The following is a 13,244-nucleotide window of genomic DNA, read 5'->3' as shown; positions in this document are numbered from 1 at the left end:
TACTGTCTCCATCTAGTAATGAATCAATACCATTGTCAGGATTATTTTTGTTCCTAATATATTTTAAAAACTTCTCCTTATCAGCCATAACTCCGCAGGCCATAAATTTCTCCTTGTGTCCCCTGGATATCCGTATCAATTTCTACAATTCTTAACTTTGGATATGTATTCATTCTCATCAACTTTCCCTTTTTTACATTTGTTATTTATTAATAAAAAATAATAATATTAATTTACTTCTGCTCTCATTTCTCCTCTAAACCAGGTCATTTTTTTTTATTTTATTTTATTTTTTTTTAACACCAGCACAGCCTTTTCCCTCTATTGTGGCTTTTTGAGAATCTAGTAAAGTGACCTTAAACAATTCCCAATTATCAGTCACATTTTTCTGATTAAATTCTTCTTCCCAGCTGATTTGGCTCATAATTGTTTTCATCTTTGTGAAATTGGCCCTCTTAAAGCAACAAGTATATATATTACCTATCTGGACTTTGTTCTGCTTGCAATTATAAACATGATCAAGTCATAATCATTTTTTCCAAAGATAACATTAATTTTTTAGGTCTGTGATGAGTTCTTCTTTATCTGTTAAGACACAGTTCAATACAGAATTCCCCTGTGTTGGCTGTAACACTTTTTGAATTAGGAAATTGTCACCTATAATGTTTAGAAATTTTAGTACTGGGAGCATGAGACCTCCAGCACATGTCACTCAAATTCAAGTCCCCCATGATCACGCATAGGATATAAACCATCACCAATGGATCCTTGCCTGTCAACTTCAGATGCCTATCCAGTCTTTAGAGTGATGTTTCATGTCTTGCCTCTGGGAGGTAGCACACTGTCCTGATATCCACACGTCCCTTGCAGAATGTTCGATTCTTCTGAGCATTGAATCGCCTACAAAGATCATCTGTCTTCCTTGGATGGTTGGAGAACTCGTTGCAGGCATGCCTAATTTTCCGGTTGGGCCAAGCTGTCATCCACCTGTCTCTCTCTCCATTCCCTTGGACCTGCTTGATCTTGAGAGGTATTTTCCATAGTCCATGCTGAGGAACTAGTATCAATTTGAAACTTCTAGCTGTGTGGAATTCCTCCTGCTTCTCTCTTCTCTGGTGGCCATAGTCTGACTATCCTCATCCGTCTCAACCCATGCAGAATGCTGCTGGGTCCTCTTGCTTCTGATGGTTATCAAGTGTGAGGCCTCCTTGCTGACATCCTCTCTCACTCATTTCTTTGTGGCTAGCTCCATTCTTCCTTGAACCAGGGGTACTGCTGTTTCCCAAAACTGGATGTCAAGGAACTCTTCAGCTTCTCTGATTGTTAGTACTGTCTCAACTTGCCCCTCCAATCTGAAAATCATTTCTTTCCGCACAGCCACCAACTTTCACTTTATGCACAGGAAATACCTTCTGGCTTCAGGCCAGAAAGAGAACATGGCACATACACTGCAGGTCACCACCACGGTTCCACTACTGGCCATCTTGATATCACACATACCACTGAATGTGCAAGGAAAGCCTCTCACTCTTGTGGTCCAAACTGTTTCCAAAACTCTCCTGTTAGCTGCCTCTGTTTGGGGCTCATGAGTTCGCCTAGCAAGTGACTTTTTATACTAAGTCTTCTCTGATTAGCTCAGCTTCATCAGCCACCACCAGAGAGTGATTAGCCACTGAGGGCATGTCCACGCTGCAATTAGACACTTGCGGCTGGCCCATGTCAGCTGACTCTGGCTTCTGGGGATTGGGCTATCGGGCTGTTTAATTGCAGTGTAGACTTCCGGAATCAGGCGGAAACGTGGGCTCTAGGACCCTGCGAGGTGGAAGAGTCCCAGAGCTCGGGCTGATGCAATTAAACAGCCCTGCAGCCCGAGCCCCAGTCAGCTGGCATGGGCCAGCCGTGGGTTTTTAATTGTAGTGTAGACCTACCCTGAGAGACTTCACACAGCTGGGCTCACCAAAGCTCCAAGGGCTAGAGCCATCTCAATCTTGCTATTTAAAAAAATCTCAATATTTTATTCTAGAAATATTATCTAGTTTCATTAATTCAGTTTATTCAATCCTTTATTTCCAACCACTTCATAAAAAATGTTGAGATTGGTCCCAAATCCCAACCCCCGCATCTGTCCTTCCCCCTTGTCTGCCCCTGTCAGTACCTACCTGAATTCTGTCCTCAGATCTGCTGTCACCCAGCTTCCTCCATCAGTTCTGACCCCACATCTGGCCCTCACCCCCTATATCCCCTTTGCGGCTCCGGGGTTCTTCAACACCTGAGCCAGATGAGCAGGTGAAAGAAGTGGGTTCTCAGATATTCTGATCGCCATATTTGGGCCGGGAAGGAATTTTCCTCCAGGGCAGACCAGCAGAGACCCTGGGGGGGTTTAGCCTTCCTTTGCAGCGTGGGGCACGGGTAACTTGCTGGAAGATTCTCTGCACCTTGAGGTCTTTAAACCACGATTTGAGGACTTCAATGGTTCAGACACAGGTTTGTTACAGGAGTGGGTGAGTAAGATTCTGTGGCCTGCGTTGTGCAGGAGGTCACACTAGATGATCAATAATGGTCCCTTCTGACCTTAAAGTCTATGATTCTATCTTTAAGCATCTTGAGTGATGCTTACACCAATGCTCGGTAATCACTGAACACTAATTGCCCATTTGCAGTATTCTCAGCAGCTTTCAGGTTTGCAATAGTTTGACAGAGAGTGAATTCAAAATTATAAATACTGAAAAGATTAGCTACCACTTTTATATAGAAGTATGTTATCTGATATCCTACCTTCCCAAATTTTGGAATTTCCAGTAAAGCAGAACTTCTCAACAATTCACAAATCTACCAACTCTTCTTCAACATCCAATGACTGTTAATCTTACCCACTAGCCACAATTCTCTCCGTGCATTGCCCTTCCTGTTTGAACTTATACATTAGACGAATCTGTTCAGCCTTCCCTTTAATTTAAAACAGTAAATTATAATTTTAATACTACTAAAATGTTATTTCACGTATAAAAATTTTTGAAATGTTATATTCCTATAAACACTTCAATGTGGTAAAGAAAGAAAAAATGAAAACTAAAAAGCATACAATTGAGTTTTTTCCTTGAAAATACGAAATAGCTGGGTTTTTCAGAACCCAAGGTTTATACTGAAGAAAAGATAATTGTTACGATGGTAGGGCATAAGGATACTGGAATTGAAGATGATCAGGTTGCATGGAGAAATACAAGTTTAACCTGCAAAAAATGAGATCTGTAACTAATGAAACATGTATTCTCTCTGTCCACTGTTCTTGGATGTTGTATCCCTTTGCCTGCTCTGTTAAGATTGATGCTTTCTGGTCCAGGAACTGACTAATCCTCTGTATGCCTAAGCACATTTTGAGCACAACCACAACAAATACTACTACTACCACCACGATGGATAAAACTGGGTGGACTAAACCAATAAAGCACAGTGCTCTGTTCTACCATAGAAGTTAGAGAGTAGCAATTTCCTAAAAATGCTTTAAGTTTTTGGATTGTTTGCAACTCAAAGTGAATACAATAGCTCAATTATCAAATCTACACACTGATCATTTTGGAGACTTTTTTGCAGACATGTAATACCTTAGTCTCAGGGACGTATTTGACCATATTAATCACTGTAGATCTGGAAAACTCGGTTTAGAGCAGAAAATTTCTTTGTCTCACATGCAACTGACATGCAACTGACCAAACTTGTAATAAACAAGTCCAGCATTCAAAAATAGGGAAATATTAATCCAGAACATTTTCTAGTATGCATAAATACTGATGATTCAGTTATTTTTTCCAGTCAGTTATATTGATTACAATACAGTCTACAATCTATATTTTCTACAACACAATAAAAATTCAGTTGACAGCTACAAAACATCACTGAATTGGTCAATGTTCTGCCAAATCTGTATCACAATTTGGCAGCATGCATCCTTGCAAGCCCTTTTCAGCTAAAGATTAATATGACAGGAGAATAATTCTGACAGAGGAGTACTATAAGCATCAGAAGATTTGTGTGCACTTTAGCTCTGAAGCTTAGTATTTACAAGTTAATGTCATGGTTGTGATGTGAAGCAGCATAATAATTTTCAAGTAAAGCAACCTTTGTTAAATGATTTTCCTGGTGAACAGCAAACTTAGGATCCAGACTGAGAAATTGTAGTGTTGCAAATAATAAGTGTTAAAAAAAAAGGGGTGTGTAATTTGAGAAAGAGGTCCGCATTCAACACTCTTTATTCAAGCAAAATTTGTATCAACTTCCACGAAAAAGAAATTCTAAATAGTGGTCCTTACATATTTCAGAAAAGACATTTAATCATGCTACAGTCAGAAGTCATGGACTCCACTATTACCAAAATGAATGTTTATTCTTCTTGATTTAGCTGTTGCTCTAATGAGAGATCTTATTTTCCAGACAATTACTCTTTTCACAAAAGGCATGTCTATATAGCAGAGAAAAACCCTCAGCTGGTCCATGCCAGCTGACACGGGTTTGCAGGGCTCAGGCTCATGGGCTGTTTCATTGCTCGCCTGGAAGTCCACACAGTTCTTTGCTGTGTGTATGTACTCAAAGAGGTAAGAGGAAAATTCATCAAAATTGAGATGACAGCTGTTTGACCACTACTTTGACATGCATGTGTTATTGATATCGAAACTTTTTTTTTTTTTTAGTAATTTGTGCACTAAAAACAAACTATTTTGAAAATAAATTGCACATGCTTAAAAGAACCATGATCTGCACAAAACCAGTTGGGGGTATTGCAGGTATAAATTCTTAAATTAATATTCTCAAATGTTAATTAGAAAGTTCAATCCACACCAATTTCTTTCAGCTCCTAGAGTTCATGGTAAAACTACTCAAAATAATTTCAATAATGGTGAAACTAGCAACTTTGAATTATTAAGCAACATTACCATATGATAGAAGCAATTTTGTATCTCTATAAACACCTGTTCTTAAATGAGAAATGAAATACTACTTTTTTTTCAGTAAGGTTAGGAATATTGGAAAGAGTACAACCAAATGCCATGATTTTCCATCCCTAATCAGGAAAGATTTACTATGTTAAAGACAGAATTACATTATCTGTACTGTAACCTATCATACTCAGCTATGAAATTAAGCAACAAAGGCACTTTAAATATATATATATGAAACCATCTGACTTTGAGGAGTGGAAAAGAGTAGGAAAATCAGAATTTTAGAAAAAAAACTGTAGCCCCAATCCCGCAAACATACGTTTGTGAATGGACTCATTACATTTAGGGTTTGGCTACACTTGCAGGTGTGCAGCGCTGGGAGTTAAAGCTGTCTTCATACAGCTGTGTAGGGAAAGCGCTGAAGTGTGGCCACACTGACAGCTACCAGCGCTGCAGTGTGGCCACATTTGCAGCGGTGTTGGGAGTGGTGCATTATGGGCAGCTATCCCAGTGTTCAAGTGGCTGCAACATGCTTTTCAAAAGACGGGGGTGGGCTGGAGTGTGACAGGGAGTGTAGGGGAGAGAAAGAGAGTGGATTTTTGGAGCCGACACTGTGTCAGCTCCCTGCCTTTCAAATTCCGACCACACTCTTAAATGCAAATAGCCTTCAGACCAGATAAGCAGCTGCGCCGATGAACTCCCTTCCCCTCCCCCTCTCCCCCCGCCGTGCTGTTTCTCTCCTCAAGCAAACACTAGCTGTGGACATTCATCCCCCTGCCTGCCTCATTCACAGCAAACAGTAGCTGTGTTTGTTTTTTAGATAAGCAGCTCCGGGAGCCCCGAGTTCACAACAAAACAAAGAGGCATCATAACAAAACAAAGAGAGTTCTTTAGTTAAAAGCATTATGGGAAAATTCCGGAGGTCAGTTACAGCGTAGTAAGATTAATCACTGTTTACACTGGCACTCCAGCGCTGCAGCACCAGCGCTGCAGTCGTTATTCCCCAGGCAGACGTGGAGTACAGCCAGCGCTGTAGCCAGGGAGATACAGCGCTGTATGTGCCTTGCAAGTGTGGACGGTGAGTGAGTTGCAGCGCTGTAAAGCCACCACCAGCGCTGCAACTCTCCAGTGTAGCCAAGCCCTTAGTAGGACTGCTTGCATGCACAAAGTTAAGCATGTAAGTGTTGGCAAGATTTGTAGCAAGGATGTTACATCATCCGTAAGGCATAATCAAGCAATAGGACATCAAATATTACAGAGAAGTAATTAAGTAATTAATACTCTGGCCAATCTTACTGCTGCCATTCCAGAGCCTGGAATACAACATGGAGTCCCTCAAGCATTTTCGCATAAATCCCTTTTTTCAAATACTGTCAACAAAAGGGGCAAGGCTCCTCACCACTACCCACGGACTTCACTGATAACACCTGCCATCCTCATCTTTCATACGTATTTCTGGCAGTAGATTTCTGGGAATCATACACATGGCTTGTAAAAATATCTTAGTAAAGACTTTTCCATGGAGTGTGTACAAATATGGTATTTTATTAAAAAGCAATCTAGGTTATGTTTCATGTCTAGCTCTTCTAATAGGAAAATCATTATATGATCTTAACATGAAAAGCCCTATACAAGTAATAATATCATAGAATTCATTACAGAAAAGGAACAGACAAGAACAAACTAACAGTGAAAGGCTACAGTTTTCAAGTCTCTCTTTCCTCCATCAGTATTACTTGGTATCCTGTTTTTAAAATTATTTTTATTATAGTCCAAACTGTACATTGTCTTTAGCAGAAGTAGTAAATAGGGAACTGTTGGTCAAATCCGGACCATCAGATGCTTTTAAACAGACCTCAAAATCTTTTCATGTATTTCTCATTATTAATTTTGTATTATTTTCTCTGGAGTCTGGACCCTGACTATATCTTGACCAAGAAATTTGGACCTTGACAAAAAATAACTGACTATCCTGCCCCTTTAGGCTAAGAATTTTTTAAATTACAAATAATCTGCAAAATAATTTATTCTGCAAAGTTACATGTGAATAATTTACAGTATTTTACCTATGCTCACTCCAAATATGCTTGAAACAGCCAAGATTTCTTCAGAATTGTTGTAAACCAAACTGAAGTTAAAAAGCAGAAGACATTAAAACAGACAGAATGACCGGAACAGATAATCATCAAGTGATCCATTCCCTCTTGCCCATTCCCAGCTTCTGGCAAACAGATGCTAAAGGGACACCATTTCTGCCCATCCTGGCCAACAGTCATTGATGGACCTATCCTCCATGAATTTATCTAGCTCTTTTTTGAACCCTATTATAGTCTTGGCCTTCACAACATCCTCGGGCAAAGACTTCCACAGTTTGACTGTGCGTTGTGTGAAGAAATACTTCCTTTTGTTTGTTTTAAATCTGCTGCCTATTAATTTCATTTGGTGACCCCTAGTTCTTGTGTTATGAGGAATAAATAACAGTTCCTTATATACCAGGGTTGGCAACCTATGACACGTGTGCCAAATACGGCACGCGAGCCAATTTTTAATGGCACGCTGGGGCCTTCCGGGATGCTGCACGTGCGGCAGCAGGGCTCTGGATGAGCGGGGAGCCTCATAGTAAGCGGTCCAGGGCCGGGGTCGGGGTTGGATAAGTGGTGGGGGTAGGAAGCAGGGTGGGTTGGATGGGGGGGGTGGTTAGGGGCGGGGGTCTCTGGAGGGGGCAGTCAGGGAGCAGGGGGGGTTGGATGGGGCATGGGAGTCCCGGGGTCTGTTAGGAGGTGGGGGGTGGATAGGGGTCAGGGCGGTCAGGGGCCAGGGAGCAAGGAGGGTCCTGAGGGGCAGCTGGGGGAGGTGGTCAGGGGACAAGGAGCTTGGGGGGGGTTGGATGAGTCGGGAGTTCGGGGGGGCTGTCAGGAAGTAGGGGTGTGGAGAGGGGTTGGGCAGGCAGGGAGCAGCGGGGAGGGTTGTATGGGTCCAGAGTTCTGGGGGTCCTGACAGGGGGCAGAGAGCAGTTGGATAGGCATGGGAGTCCAGGGGGTTCTGTCTGGGTGCGGGGGTGTGGATAAGGGTTGGGGCAGTCAGGAGACAAGTAGCAGGGAGGCTTAGATAGGGGGTGGGGTCCTGGGGGGGAATGGGGGCGGGGTCCCAGGAGGGGGTAGTCAGGGGACAAGGTGCGGAGAGGTTGCGGGTTCTGAAGAAGGCAGTTACCCAGCCCTCTGCCCTGAGCCCTGCACCCCCACACATCCCCCAGGCCCCTGCCCTGAGCCCTGTACCACCCAGCACTCTGTTGACTCCTTCACACACACCCGCCATGACCCCAGCCCTGTCTCTGGCACCCCCACACATACCCAGCCCCCCCCGCCCTGACACCTGCACCCCCCTCACATGCCCCCAGCCCTCTGTCCTGACTCTTGCACCCCCCACATCCCCAGCCCCCGCACATCCCATGCACCCTACACATCTCCACCCCCATCCTGAGCACCAAACGGGAGCTCCTGCACACCCCCTCACATTCCCACCTGCACCCCTCACACCAAATGGGAGCTGCCCAGGTAAGTGCCCCCACACCCAAACCTCCTGCCCCAACCCTGAGCCCCCTCCCTCATTCTAGCTCCTGGCCAGATCCTTTACCCCCAGCCCTGTGCTCAGTGCACTCCCATCCTCAGCTCAGTGCAGAGGAAGAGAATGGGCCAGAACCAGGAAGAAGGTATGTGGGCAGGGCCGGAACCCCAGACCGGAAGCAGGGTGAGTGGGTCCGGCAGCTGGGATCCCGGCTGGCAGGAGCCGGCGGATGGAACCCCTGAGCGGCAGTGGGCGGAGCCGCTCAGCCCACTGCCGGTCTTGGGTCCCGGCTGGCGGCCCTGCACAGCCTGCCGCCGGTCTGGGATTCTGGCTGCCAGATCCTTCCCAGCTGGGGTCCCATCTGCAGGCTCGTTCAGCCCGCTGCTGGCCTAGGTGAACAGAACCCCAGACCAGCAGTGGGCTGAGCGAGCCAGCAGCATAAGATCAACATTTTAATTTAATTTTAAATGAAGCTTCTTAAACATTTTGAAAACCTTGTTTAGTTTACAATACAACACTAGTTTAATTATATAATATATAGACTTGTAGAGCGAAACCTTCTAAAAAACATTAAAATGTATTACTGGCACGCGAAAGCGTAAATTAGAGTGAATAAATGAAGACTCGGCACACCACTTCTGAAAGGTTGCCAACCCGTTATATACTTTATCCACACCAGTCATGACTTTAAGGGGAAGGATATGATAGAGGTTTATAGTCATCTCTTTTCCAAGCTGAAAAATCCCAATCTTATTAATCTCTCCCCATACAAAAGCTAATCATTTTGAACCTTTTCCAATTCCAAAATATTGATGAATTATACCTTTACAAATATGTAGCCAGACTGGCTGCCAGTGTCCTTTTGCCTCAACAATTATTTTAATTTAAGCATCTTTATACTAATCTACATAGCATAAAAAGCATAAGATTTTTAGAACTATTTTTTCATAACCCTGTGTATACTGATGACTAAGAAATATTGCAGCACTTATGTAGGAAAGTCAAATGGGTTATTAGTAGTCTCAATAAATTTTCATAACCTTAGCAAAGAATATCAGTTCATTACTGTACACTATATACAAACGTATCCCATATTTCCCATGTTAATATTCCAGTTTCTTTAATCTAATTTACAGGAATACGGAATGAGGGTTTATCACAAATTTTGTATGTATGCGTCCATTTCTTAGATAACAGAAAATAAATTTAGCACATAAAAAGGTAAATTCAAGAAGCTTTAATGTGTAACAATTTTACAGATATACACCATTCAAGGGCATTACCTAGTACACAAAATAAAATAACTGAAATCTAACAAGAAGGATTTTGCTTCATTTATTTTCCTCTACATTTTGAAGTGGACTTACAGTTTTTCAGATATAAAGAAAACAGGTTTACTGTACATTATGAATCAATGACATATTGCTGGTATGGTACTTACAATGGTTACAAAACACTCTTATTGCACAGTCTGTCTTAATATGTAATTGATACCAACACACTTAAATAATATGATCAGATGTCTTGCCATTCTATTTTGCTGTTGTGCAATATCTAAAGATCAATTTTTTAAAAATTAAGAATTACTTATGCTGCCTGATAGGTCATTCACTGAATTTCACAATCAAAATGCTTATCCTGAATATGTAACAGATGTTACTTTATGCAAATTCACTGACTTCACCACATTGAGCCACTGGGAGAAGCACCTTTTGAATTTGAGACATTTCACTTTCAACAGCAAAACTGTGCAAATTGTCCAGAGAGCTAGTCCCCTGTCTTCCTCCCCTTTACTCTGAGCAAGTACAGATGAAGCAATACTGGCATAACAAAGAAACTATCACAACTGTACTGCTGAAATAAAACAGGACTCATGTTTAAAGTAACATCCAATCTTTGTTCTTGCAGGATTTCAAGTTAATATTCCATAATAAATATAAAAACAAATAATATTTGTTTACATTTAAATTTCTGTTCATGCCTATGTCAAAGGTTAACAAATTACTGTATAATTAGGAGAAACTATGGTTAACTAATCTTCACTTGTTTCAAGTTCTTTTTTTTTTTCAAAGAAAGAAAATGGTATTTTTTTGGACTTCATGTACAGTATAAAATTTACAATGGAAATTTCAAACACACCAATAGGACTTCTAAAAAGCCCCAGCTAACAAAAATACATTTTGCAAAAAGAGTAATGTTATTAACTTAACACTATGTCAACGTGGAAATGTATTCATAGACAATGATTCAATACTACACATTCTTCAGATCACCTGAAGATACGATTTAAGATCCATTGGGAACTGTATCTTCTTCCATCTCCTCTTCAACTTCCTCTGTGGGTCCTGTTTTTCGTTCTCTGCCAGGTATCTGACCAAACTGCAACAATCCCTTGAGTATCTCTACTTCAGCCAAAGTTGTAGCATTTGCTATGGCATTCTTAATTGCTTCAACATCTCCTGTGGAGGGCCCAGCTCTCTTTTTGTCAGTTGGTAAGCCAGCACCTGGATTGAAAGTTTTTGTTCTCTTGGCAATATCCTTTGCAAGCTGTGCACCCCGTTTGCCCTTGAACATTTTCTCTGCCTCCTGACACTCTTAGTTTCACTTTCTGGAAATCCAACACTCTGATTTGTGGGACTTTGTGGATTACCTACAATCTGTAATGCTTCTTATTTGTTACAGGGTTCCTTAAAATACTCAGGTAAGTCAGTGATTTAATCGTTGCCAAAGGATCCAGTTCACCCAGCTCCACAATGCTATTATTGGTAAGAATGATCTCCTGAAGGTTGGGTAAGGCCTGTTCAAGTCCTTCACCGATCCGACATATCCTGTTGTTATTCATCAGTAATGTTTTCAGCCTCTTCAGCAAAGGGAACCCGTCCAACTTGTGGATCTCGTTGTCAGAGAAATCGATGGCATCGAACTGGTCCAAGGTGGCGCCCAGGTTCTCAATAACGGGGATTTTGTACCCGCGCAGATCCAGCTCCCAGTCCCGCACGGCGTTCATGTACTGCGCCGCCTGCTCGAGCAGCTCCGCCGTGAGCTTCACCATCCTGCCGCGCGCCTCACACGCTACTCCCGAGTCCCTTAAAAGGCATGTACATAACTCTCTACAGAAGTAATGAGCTGCAAACATGTTTGAGAACTGTGGAATGAATTGTGTTAGTCAAATACGTATACTAAACATTAGAGAACTGAATACTGTATATATTATAATTAAGGCTATGATATAGTCATGGGTATTTTTTAGTAAAAATCATGGACAGGTCACAGGGAATAAACAAAAATTCACACCCCATGACCTGTCCATAACTTATACCTGTGATTAAATGGGGGGGGGAGGGAGCAGGGGCCCTGCTTGGGGGCAGGGAGAACCAGGGAGGTGCAGGGGGGAGGGGGAGGGAGGGAAACCAGGGGGCCCACTGCTCTGGCTGGCGCCTGCTGCCCAAGGCCAGTGAAGCGCTGCTGCTTTGGCCAGCCAGGAACTGCTGCCTGGAGCGGCCGGAGCAGCAGCTGATGTGGCTGTCCCTAGAGCTGCTCCAGCAGCAGCTGGTGTGGTTGTCCAGGAGGGCCACCTGAGCAGCTGGCCCCAGAGCCATCTGCTTTGGCAGCCCTGGGGTCAGCCACACTGGCCCCTGAAGAAGTCATAGAGTTGCAGAAAGTCACAGAAGAGAAACTTTCCCTTGATGTAAACGGGAACTAGAACTGGGCCATCCAGAGCACACAATAATCTTATGCAATCAAATATAGATAATAGTGGCAACTGTGAAGCTAAGTACTTTTACAGCAACACAACCTTTGAGATCTATGAATGATAAGCACTTTAGAATTAAAAGCCCTCCAAGGCTAATGGCTCATCAAGCTGACACAGTTAAGGCACATCAATTTCATAGCCAATGGATAAGGATGCAATTCTGTCAAGGGCATCACAGATTCCAGGACTTTCTGGGACCTATGTGACTTTTTCTCGGACTGGAGCAGCAGCCCCATGGCCCAGGTCAGCCCCTGCTGCAGGATCAGCAGCGGGGCTAGAGCAGCTGCAAGCCCTGGCAGCACTCTGTCTTACAGGTGAACCCACAAAGAGAAAACAAGGACGCCCTGGCCTGGAATAGAACAATCATTGCTGCTATTCTTACTATTGTAAGCCCTACCCAAATCCAACAATGTGAAGTGGCAAAGGGAGGAAACGTGTGAACTGTTACACCCCTAAGTGGTGGTAATAAGGTAGATGAGGACTTTAAGAATTTAACCGTGGAAAACTGTACTACTAGCCCCCCCATGGGAATTTGGCAATGTCAGTATGTGGTGTATGGATTGGAGGGGGGAATCCTAACCCAGTGGAAAATATCAAATTTATCAGGAAATATTGTATGGTATTCCTTAGGATATGTCATCATCAATGACAGTGGGAAACAGTCATCCAGACATGTGGTTTATCCTGAAGGGCTCAAAAAATAACTCTCTGGCCTCCTGGGTTGTTTGGGTTATGGGGTTCCACAACTGGGTTGTGGTGTTACCATGTGTAATCACAATGGTACCTCTATAGAGAACAATCCTTAGGCTTGCAGTTATGTACATATCAGACCGGGCATGAAGTCTCCCCTGGGACGCTGGGAATATAACAATTTAACCGCCTTGCAGAATATAACCCTACAAGTAATTTTAATGCCAAGCTGGAAGGATTCTGATTTAAGCTGTCCACAGCCTGGAACTGGAAATACTTCCTTATGGGCGAACGTTTGGGAG

General features: G+C 42.9%; 1 protein-coding gene and 1 pseudogene across 5 annotated transcripts in view; both read right to left on the bottom strand.

Annotated features, from left to right (window-relative positions):
* Nucleotides 1–13,244, bottom strand: part of USP15 (ubiquitin specific peptidase 15) — a 154,476-nt gene that overhangs the window by 127,817 nt on the left and 13,415 nt on the right. The window lies entirely within an intron of this gene.
* LOC123378769 lies at nt 10,078–11,578 on the bottom strand (annotated as a pseudogene).

The sequence above is a fragment of the Mauremys mutica genome, chromosome 1, assembly GCF_020497125.1.
Source record: "Mauremys mutica isolate MM-2020 ecotype Southern chromosome 1, ASM2049712v1, whole genome shotgun sequence".
Classification (NCBI taxonomy): Eukaryota; Metazoa; Chordata; order Testudines; family Geoemydidae; genus Mauremys; species Mauremys mutica.
The sequence above is the reverse complement of the archived record's forward strand: the minus strand, read 5'-3'. Positions and strand labels throughout refer to the sequence as shown.